The sequence below is a fragment of the Pantherophis guttatus genome, chromosome 17 (genome assembly GCF_059756535.1).
Source record: "Pantherophis guttatus breed Tessera chromosome 17, ASM5975653v1, whole genome shotgun sequence".
NCBI lineage: Eukaryota > Metazoa > Chordata > Lepidosauria > Squamata > Colubridae > Pantherophis > Pantherophis guttatus.
This window is the reverse complement of record NC_142079.1, coordinates 16,771,300-16,782,442: the sequence shown is the minus strand read 5'-3', so window position 1 is coordinate 16,782,442 and position 11,143 is coordinate 16,771,300.

Sequence of the window (11,143 nt, the reverse complement as noted above, 5' to 3'; positions counted from 1 at the left end):
AGGCCTGCTTTCTCCCGGGCCCCGGCTTCCTGCAGCTCCTCCCTTGCAGAGCCTTAGAGTGAGTCAATACTGGAGGGTCATTGACTTGCTGCCCCATCGGCCAACCCTTTCCTCCCTGCCAGATTGGGCTCCTGCTCCTCCTGGTTGGCCTGCAGAGGACGAGGGATCGAGGGACCGGGCCAGGCCGCTGGTCTGTCTCACGCCTCTCTCCTGAGTGGACGGGGAAAGCGCAGCACAACCACCCCATACTTTCAGGAAAAGTGCCGTTTTATTTCACTACCAAATGCTCTATGTGGGACCTGGGCAGCCCTTCTTCAGAAATCCTGGTGTTTGGGCTTAGTAAAAACATCTCAGATTATGTTCTTCATTGATTTGATGTTTGGAAAAATGGATCACAGGACATTTTTCCAAACAGAAGATCGGCTTTTGAACAAAACAGCTTTAGGCATTTGGTTTGTTGTAATGTACTTCAGCAAGCATTCAGTTTCAACTTCAAAGCAAAAGCTACAAATTCTTGCTTTGCAACAGAGAAATAAAGCTAAACTTACGTAGTTATAAAATTTCTAGACCACCAATCACCCTTGCCTGACTCTGCTCTCACTTTGATGAAAGGCTAAATACTAAATACTAAAAATATTTTCTTATGATAGGGTTTGCTACAGTGGTGAAATGTAAAATTTGTTACTACTGGTTCTGTGGGAGTGGCTTGGTGGGGGGTAATGTGACTGGGTGGGCGTTGCCAACTTTTTAAAAAAAACTTTTTTAAAGCATTTTTTTACAACCTATTCGGGCAAATAGGTTGTAAAAAATGCTTTTAAAAGGTTAAAAAAAGGCTTGACGATTGCATGGTACAGCTGTGATCGTCAGAGCCTTTTTTTTTTTAACCTTTTAAAAGCAGGAAGTAACGACACCCCCCTCCCCACCCGCCTCAAGGCTCTCTGGGCCAGGCAGATCCTCCTGAGCTCGTCATCTGTGGGTTTTCCCTGCCTCCTCTTCCACCACCCGTTCTTCTGCTGCCCTCAAAAGCTGTGGGGAAGAAATCCACACCCTCTTCCTTATAACAGCCCTTCCAGTATTGCAAGATTGCCAGTTTCACAAGGCAACTGGAATAAAACGAGTCACTGAATAAATAAGTTGCATTCTGGGATGAGAAGGTACTCATCCTCCGGCATGCCTGGGCGTGAGACGAGCTCATCCTCCCACCAAATGTTCCTCCAGAATGGCTGATTGCATCAGGACCAAAATCCCTGCTAGTCATTTCCACAACCCCTCAGCTTAATTCCCCCCTTGCCTTGGGCAGCCTTCCTTTTCAGAGACTGGGTCACTGGGCCCTGGGCAGAAACAGAGCTCCTGGCGCAGAGACCGGCCTCCCTTCCCGGCCTTTGTGGCTCAGGAAATCCCTCCATGCAAAATGGAAGGCGGAAAACTTGAAGCATTTTCGATGCTGTGATTTCTTTTAAACCCATGAAGGAAATTTCTTGTTAGTTCAAATTCTTCTTTTAATAGAAATCACAGCATTGAGCACCAAGCAAATCTAGTATTCCCCAGCTGATATAATTTAACCTTTTCTTTCATTTAACTTAAACTATTTTGAAAAAGGATATTTCCCTATCACTATGGCTTTATATTGAATCTATAGTAATATTCTTATCTTGTAAATTTTGCTTAACAGATATATATATTATCAGTTGGGTTCAGATTACTGGAAATATGGAAGAAGAGTAGCTAAAAGTTGGTCTTTCAGCCAGAGACTCTTTGAAGTGTGATCTGGACCCTTTGGGAACTCCTATAAACACCTGGCTCACAATTCCTGTCCCTCCCACCTCCGATTTTAGTCTGGGTTGAGAACCTCCTTGTTGTAAGCATTTCATAACATCTGTGGTTTTTCAACCCCCACAATTGTTTGCTTATACACCTTCAACCACATTTCCCAGAAAGCCTAAGAGGAGGGCTCTCCTGTCTGCCCTGCCGGTCCATAATCCCTCAGGTTGGCCAACCAGAACTTGGCATCACATCACCGCCAGAGAAAAGGGAATGAGCAAACCAGGTGAAGAACTGTTTGTGCCCATTGAGGGATGCATCTTGATCCGTTTCCCCAAAAATTTATTGACAATCTTTCTCTGTGTTAAGAGGGTTTGTCGATGTGCTCAACCAAAATGATTTTTGAGCGCAGCAACAAGAAATGTTCTTGATATAGAACTGGTTGGACAATTGCACCCAACAAGTTTACATCACTGGTTCCTTCCAATGATTTGAATTTTCTGGTTTCACATAGTAAACCAAATATGACCTAAGCAAAGTGGCTGGATTTGCACAACACATTAAGCCAACATTTGACCCTGGGCAATGTTGACCAAGTTTAGGACATGCAAATGCAGCCACTGGTCTTTAAGTGTGAATAGAGTGGGAGTCAATGTGGGTTGAGGATAGACCCCCTCAAAGGACTGGACCAATATTAATCTTTCTTCCCCTTCAGAGAAGCAGGACCCAGAGGAGCAAAGGTGGATGCCTGCAGAGAAATTGACTCAGGGCAGAGTTAGTAGGAGGCATTCATCCCACCTTCAAGGATGGCTCTGGGTTCAAGCTTTGGGGCTCTGACTTTGCATCATTCTTAAATAGACACCTTTGCATTGAACTAAATGATGGCAAAGTTGAACAATTTAATTTAATTTAATTTAATTTTAATTTCTAATTTATATACCGCCCTTCTCCCTGAGGACTCAGGGCGGTGTACAGCCACGATAATGTGGTGCCTCCCTCCCAAATAGACGCAAGTTGACTGCAGCACTGAAAATATTGCTCCAGATTTGATGTAGCAGCAGGTGTGCTGATAAATTTTGTTATTTGTTTGATTTTTATGCTGCCTTTATAGGCATGAACATACCCAATATTCCTTGTACCTCCTATTTTCCTCACAACAATAACCCTGTGACGTGGGTTGGGCCAAGAGAGAAGGACTGGCCCAAAGTCACCCAGCCAGCTTTCATGCCTAAGGTAGGACTAGAACTCACCATCTCCTGGTTTGTAGCCTGGTGCCTTAACCAGTAGACAAAACTGACTTATCATCATCATTATTATTATTGTAGCTTTGAAACCAGGATATCTAGCTCAAGAAGGCTGTTTGGAATCAAAGTGGCTTCATTTAACCTCAGGGAAGGTTTTAGCAAATGGGAAGCTCTGATTAGAATGGCCAGCAAAACTATGCCTAGGTTGAGAAAGAACTTGAGGCAATTGGATAAGCTGAGTGGGTTTAACAATGGTCTAGAGATGCTTCTGAAGGACCAAATTTTCCATCTCCCAGCGCAACTGATCTGACCTCCAACTTCCGTTCCTCAGTTGACCTTCCCTGCAAATTTCTTTGTCTTGTTTTACTTGGGAAAAATAAGGGCAAAGGATTGCCACTCCACATCTTCAAATGTTGGGCCCAGTAATTTGGTTTCTGGCTACATCCTTCCCATTCCTTGGTGCTCCTGTTTTTAAAAATGAAAATTGCAAAAAGTTGGCTCTCCCCTTCAAATATAAGAGTCTTTTTCATATGATAAAATTGTGCCTTGCCTGTATCCACTTCGTATTCCATGGCATATGCATAGACTCTTCCATGGTGTTTCCTTCTATTATCTATTTATATCTGCCTATCAATCTCTCATCTGTGTCTTCTGTCCCTCCCACTGTCCCTCGCTCTCTCCCTCCCCTCCCCTCCCCTCCCCTCCCCTCCCGCCTGTCTGTCTGTCTGTCTGTCTGTCTATCTATCTATCTATCTATCTATCTATCTATCTATCTATGAGCCGTGGTGGCACAGTGATTATAATGCAGTACTGCAGGCTACTTGATCTACTCCTGATCTCCGCACCTTCCGCTGGGACCTGAAGACTTGGCTGTTCAAGCAAATAGGCTGACTCTGATTCTGGGTTTTAATATTTATTAATTAATTTGGTTTAAAATGGGATTTTGTTGTACATGTTTTTAACTTGTGTTCGCCGCCCTGAGTCCTTCTGGAGAAGGGTGGCATATAAATACATGAAATAAATAAATAAATAAATACTTCTGCTGACAGGTGGCTGCCAGCAGTTCAGCAATTCGATCCTGACCGGCTCAAGGTTGACTCTGCCTTCCATCCTTCCAAGGTTGGTAAAATGAGGACCCAGATAGTTGGGGGCAATATGCTGACTCTGTAAACTGCTTAGAGAGGGCTGAAAAGCACCATGAAGCCATATATAAGTGCTGTTGCTATTGCTATCATCTACTGTATCAAGCTTTTATTATCTAACATTCTATCATCTGTCATCAATTTATCATCTCTCATCTATCCATCTATCATTATCTATCAATCATCTCTATCATCTATCTGTCTGTCTGTCTATTATCAATCAATCATCTATCAGACATCATCTAGCTATCATCTGTCATATCTCCCTCAATCTCTCTCTCTCTTTTATCCAATTTGCAAAGCCATCTGACTTCCAGTTGCAAAACTGTTTTGTTGCCATTTCAATTGCTGAATGCACATGCAAGGCAGAACCCCCCTCCCCCCCAAAAAGCAGTAAAGCATCAGTGTGATTTGAAGCACCTTCCCCAAATTTTGCAGTGTGGGGGCCGCCACCCTCCCTTACTTGAAGGCTCTGCACCTACGGGAGGGATCTGGCAGGCACTGGTGGGACTGATGGGGTTGGCATTGCTCAGGCCGCTCTCTTCCGGAGAAGACCTGATTGGAGCTTGGAAGTGTCATCTTACCCATCAGCCAGTCTTTCCTGCTGTCCTCTCTTGTTTGAGTAAGAGGGTCCCTCCTAGGATCTCCATATTCCAACTGCCCCCACATAATTCTTCATTTTGGACTGGCCTTGCAGGGGTTCCAACATTGGGCACACATTTACACTGTACAGTGCATAGGTCATGACAACATGGAGGAAGGCAGAGGGGCTTGTCCGCCTCCTCCCCAAAGGGGAACATCTGAAAAAGAAGGCCCTTCACCTGGCCTCTCCTCTCACAGGAATCTGCGCAAAGCCACTTTGGCATCTAAGCCACCTGATGACATCATCGTCAAGCCAGGATCACGTGGAGTATTAGTACCGCTTTATAAAGCCTTAGTTAGACCACACTTCAAATACAGCAGCCAGTTATGATCACCATATTATGAAAAAGATGTTAGGATTCTGGAAAGAGCACAGAGAAGAGGAACAAAGATGATTAGGGAGCTGAAAACTAAAACATATAAAGAACGGTTGCAGGAATTGGGTTTGGCTAGTCTAAAGAAAAGAATAAGGGATGACATGACAGCAGTATTTCAGTATTTGAGGAGCTATCACAAAGAAGAGGGGGTCAAATTATTTCCCAAAGCACCAGAAGGCAAGGCAAGAAACAATGGATAGAATGCCTGATTTGTTATGCAAAAGGGATTGAGAAAGATTGAGAGAAAGACACAAAGAGAGAGGGAGGGAACAAGGCGAAAGATTTATACGATCTGAAGAGAAACCAGACATAATTAAAGAATTGGATGAAGTGTACAGAGTGCAGACCAATTACGCCAGGAGAAACAAACTGCCCAGAGAAGTGCACATAAGATTTGCACGGAAGAAAGTTAAAGACATTTTTATAGCGTGGTGAGAGAAAAACCGGTGATGTATAAAGGAAAGGAAGTGATTGTACTAAAGCAAGTCCCAAGGAGGGTGAGGGAATCAAGAAGAGACTATAGATTCGGCCGCCAGATGTTCCTTCAGGATCGTCAGCTTCCATTGCCTGTTAGAGCCGCCTTCACAGCGGAATGGCGGCTCGAAAAAACTCCGTTTCCATGAGGAAACGGAGATAGAGCCGGCAGGGGTAGGTAGAACTCTCTGCATAGTCCCAAAAGTTTTTCTTTTACTTTTGGGACGGAGCGGATGAGATGCCCCATATCCCCAGCCACTGCTCCGGGCTTTGGGAGACCTCTGCTAATGTAGAGCCAGGCGTCAAAAGCAAGCCTGCGAATTTAACAGATTATTCAAAGAAAATGTGAGCTGGACCTGTAATACTGAATCGCAAGTATTTTACTTATTTTTCAAAAAAACTACTTAAGAGAGAAGAGGAAAGGAAAGGGGGGGGGAAAAAAGCTTTTTAAAATGGCGTCTGCCGCGGCTGGAGAAGAGGCTGAAAGGGAAAGTCCTTCTGTTTTCTATTATTACAATGTAGCGGAATAAATACCACTGGCTACATTTGCAGACAAAACTTCGCTCCTGTGTTTTTTTCTCTCTTTTTTCTCCCTGGAGACTTGACATTGTTCTTGATTGGAAAGAAGTCTTTTTTCTTGTTTTTTTTTTCTTTTAACAAAACTTGCCTGGGCGGAAACATGGCACTGAGACTTATAAAGTCAGACAAACAAGTAGTGGGGGGGGATTCCCCCACTAACAATTTAAAGGAACAAGTTTTAACTCTCCAGTCTCAGAAACCTGATTTCAATATAATAGAATTTCTCTTGGAGGAGATTGAAAGAAGGGATGAGATTGTGAATCAGCATCTTGAAAAATTTAAGCAGGAAATTAAAGAAATGGTGAAATCTAAGTTTGATTTTTTGGAGCGAAAAATTTTAAAAGTGGTTAATGGTTTTTCAGAAGTTATGATACAGTTAGATACAAATATTAATTTACTAGAGTCTAAAATGGAAGAAACTCAAGATAAATTGGACAATAGAATCCAAAAAATTGAAAATGATTTGATAAACACTCAGGATAATAGCTCAGAAGAAAAACCTAAAATGGAGGCTGATCAAAAGTCTGGTAACGTAGAAAATCTGCAACAGAGGATTGAAAGAGAAGTTCTAATGGTACAATATAATTTTACAGAATATGCGATAAGACTGAGAGGTTTGCAGGAAAATAACAGAGATGATTTAAGGAAAATATCTTCTGAAATTCTAGCTGGGATTTTAAAGGTTCAACCTGAGGATGTGTTTTGTAGGATTGACAGAGTTTACAGAATAAATTCCTGGATTGCCAAGCAAAGGCAACTGCCTAGAGATGTGGTGATTTATTTTACAGATAAAGAAATTAGGAATAATATTGTGCAAAATTCCTTCAATTCTAATTTGCAATTGTATGGAAGAAAGATTTGGATTTACAAAGAACTCCCACCTAAGATATTAACGGAAAGGAAGAAATTTGGTTTTCTGGTGGCTGAGTTAAAAAAGAGAAATATCCCATTTAGGTGGGACGCCCCAGTTGGTATCATATTGAGATATCAAGGAGAAAGATACCAGCTAAATACTGTTGAAAGAGCGGAAGAATTTTATCAAAATAGGTTGAAAATGAACTTAACATCTTCAGGTATAATACAGGATAAGCAGAAGGAGCTGGAAATAAAGGGAAAATATCGAATTACAGAGACTGTACCAGATAAATTGCCTTTGGATTTTTCGGATACCCCAGCTGGATTATCTACAAATTCGAGAGAAGTGGCATCTGACTTTAACGTGATGACTTATCAAGTCAAGGACAAGCATGGAAACCAATTAGGGGATATACAAGGGATAAAAAAGAAACATGAGACACAAAAACAAAACCAACAAGACCAATCTACAAAGCAGAATGAAAACCGATTAGTTGATACACAATCTGTAGAAAGGAAACCAGGATCGAAATCAAACCCACAAAAAGAAAAGAAAAAAAGAAATAGGTTGCATCAAAATAGAAATTTCTAAATCAAGCAACAGTGAAGCCAGTGACTTTAAAAAATGAATGAGTATGTGAAAATATAGAGGAGGCGACGTATTGGTCAATATTATCCTGAGGATAGTGACAGATCTCTGCATTGCCGTAATCTTGGGATGTGAAAAGAGCCTTAAACTGATGGATTTGAATTATCCACTTTGGAATTCCTTTTTTGTGCTGATAAATATATTATAATTATCTTGAATCATAAGGCAAGAGAATTATGCTGGGGCAAGCAGAAGATCAGGTTGTTACCCACTACGATGATGGGAATCAATAATCCTGATGAAAGCCACAATTATTACTATATGGAATATAATTATAATGTCACTCGGGTGGTTGTTTTTACTTTTATACATATAAGAGGATATTTACTACTGATGGGGGCGGATATGATTGAAGATTTTGAATAAACTGTTGCATCAGCAAGCTATGTTACCCTATTATGGATGATGGTCCTAACAATCCAGTGGAAAGACTTTCAAGAAGATATTATATGGACTATAAATTTAAAGTCATTGTCTTTTCCTTTTTATTTAGATATAATGGAATATATATACATATATTTTTAAGTAGGGTGGGCAGTGAATCAAAGATATTAAGAATTGTTGTGTATGGTAATTTTGCAGGAAAGTGGGTGAATAAGCTAGGTTGCAGATTGATTAGTTTAAGAAAAGCGGAGAAGATAGCACAGCAAAATCCAGGCAATGAGGCAGCTAAAGAAAATTGGATGGTTCTACGACTTAAATTAAACATCCTAGATCAGGAAGAATTGGCATATAAGATAAAACAAACCAAACAATACTATTTCGAAAATGCAAACAAACCGGGCAGGTGGTTGTCCTATAGGTTAAAAAAAGAAAAAGAGAAAGGGACTATTTATCAGCTGGAAGACTCAGAGGGACATATTGTGAATAAACAAGAAGATAAATTAGAGATTACCCAAGAGTACTACGCCACTCTATATAAAGAGGAAGGAATCCCAAAAGAAAAAGTGGACCAATACCTATCGGAAGAAAAACTCCCATTAATAGGGGAGGATGAGAGAGAAATGCTCAATAAAGAAATCACAATGACGGAGTTAAAGATGGCGATATCGAAACTTAAAAAGAATAAATCACCAGGCCCAGATGGATTCCCAGGAGAACTATATAAAAACTCAGACTTAGAGGAAATTCTCCTACCAAAATTGTTGGAAATTTACAATGAGGCCCTGACAAAATCCAAAATACCGGAATCGTGGAGGGAGGCATATATCACACTCCTCCAAAAAGAAGGTGCAGATCCAAAACTGATAAAAAATTATAGACCTATCTACTTCTCAATACAGATTATAAGATATATATGAGTGTCATAGCAGGAAGGCTAAAGATAATTTTGAACAATTTGATACATAGTGACCAAAATGGATTTCTCCCCAGGAGACAGATAAGAAAGAATACGAGGATGGTAATAGACATACTTGAATATTATGAGGCATACCCGAATAAAGAAATAGCACTGGTCTTCTTAGATGCCCAGAAGGCTTTCGACAACTTGAATTGGGAGTTCATGATACAACAGATTAAAAAGATGAATTTCAGATTAAATTTTGAAAACACAATAACCACAATATATGAAAAACAAAGAGCCAACATCTTATTTAACGAAGAATTGACAAAAACCTTTCAAATTAGAAAGGGGGTGAGAAAAGGATGTCCCCTGTCACCACTTTTGTATATATTAGCCCTAGAAGTCTTATTAAAAAGGATTAGAAATAACAATGAAATTAAGGGACTGACAATTAGGAAGGAGATCTACAAGACCCAGGCATTTGCTGACGATGTGGCCCTTATTATGGAGGAGCCATTAGAAACAGGCGTAAAAATATTGGAAGAACTGGGTAAATATGGAGAGGTAGCTGGCCTTAAATTAAATAAAACCAAAACTAAACTGCTAACCAAAAATATGATCGAGGATCGAAAGAAAGCACTTGAAGAAGCAATGGGGCTCCAAATAGTTAAGAAGGTAAAGTATTTGGGAATATGGATATCGGCAAGGTGCTCGGCCCTTAAGGAAGACAATTATGTGCCCCTGATCAGAAACATTAAACAGGACTTAGAAAAATGGGGGAAACTTCAGATATCATTTTTAGGCAGGATCACAGCAATAAAAATGAGCGTGCTACCAAAGTTGCTGTACCTGTTCCAAACTGCCCCTACCAAATTAGATAAAAAATTCTTCTCAGAACTTAACTCCATCGTAAGAAAATTCATTTGGGGTGGGAAGAAACCCAGGATAGCGATCAGAAATCTGCAAGATAAAAAGGACAGAGGCGGGTTCGGACTCCCAATATGGGAAATGTACTACAAAGCAGCGAATTTGGTATGGTTGAAGGAGTGGGCAACCCTGGAAAATAAAAGACTCCTGACTTTGGAAGGGCACGATCTCCAGAAGGGCTGGCACGCCTACCTCTGGGACACAGGGAAAAGAGCAAGAACATATTTCCATAGTCATAAAATAAGGGATACACTAATGTATATGGGGTGAAATAAGACGAAAACAATATACAAAAGTCCCAAGATGGCTCTCCACAATGGAGGCCATAATATATCCCAACATATTGGAAATGGGGAAAATTGTCAAATATAAAGAGATATTAGATGGGGGAGGGAACCTTAAAACAAATGAAGAACTGAAAGAACAGGGCATTCACATCGATTGGTGGCCATATGCACAAATAAAATCCCGTTATAAAAAGGATAAGGAGGAGTTTGGCATTGAGATAGGTATCAACGGATTCGATAAGATATGGATGGGAACTGACCAAAAAATATTAGTTAAATTGTATAATTATTTGCTGGAATACGACATGATAGAAGAGGTGGTTAAGAAGCAGATGATAGCATGGGCCAAAAACATTGGACAAAGTATAAATTTAAACGAATGGACACAATTTGGAATAGCAACCTTAAAATGACTAGGGCGATGATTTATAAGGAAAATCAATATAAGATGTTGTACAGGTGGCATCTAGCCCCTGCCAGGATAGCCAAAATTTATCCCAACATGAGTCCCAATTGTTGGAAATGTGGCCACCACCAAGGCACCTTCTACCTTTGTTGGTGGACTAGCCCCCAAGCGAAGAAATTCTAGAAAATGATTTGGAAATGGATTATGGAAACAATAAAAGATAATATTGATTTTGAACCAAAAATCTTTCTCCTGGGAGTCCTGAAAACAGAATACGAAAAAAAGAAGAAGTATCTAATTATACATATAATGACAGTGGCAAGAATAACCTATGCTCAGTATTGGAAGGAGAAAAAACTACCACCCGAAGAACAAGTAATCAGGAAAATATTAGAGTGCGCCGAAATGAACAAGCTAACATTAGAAAGAGAGAACATGGAATATTATAATGTGTGGGAGTTGTGGTATGAGTGGATAGAGAAAAGAAACAAAAAGTGAAGTTTGAGAAGTATAAA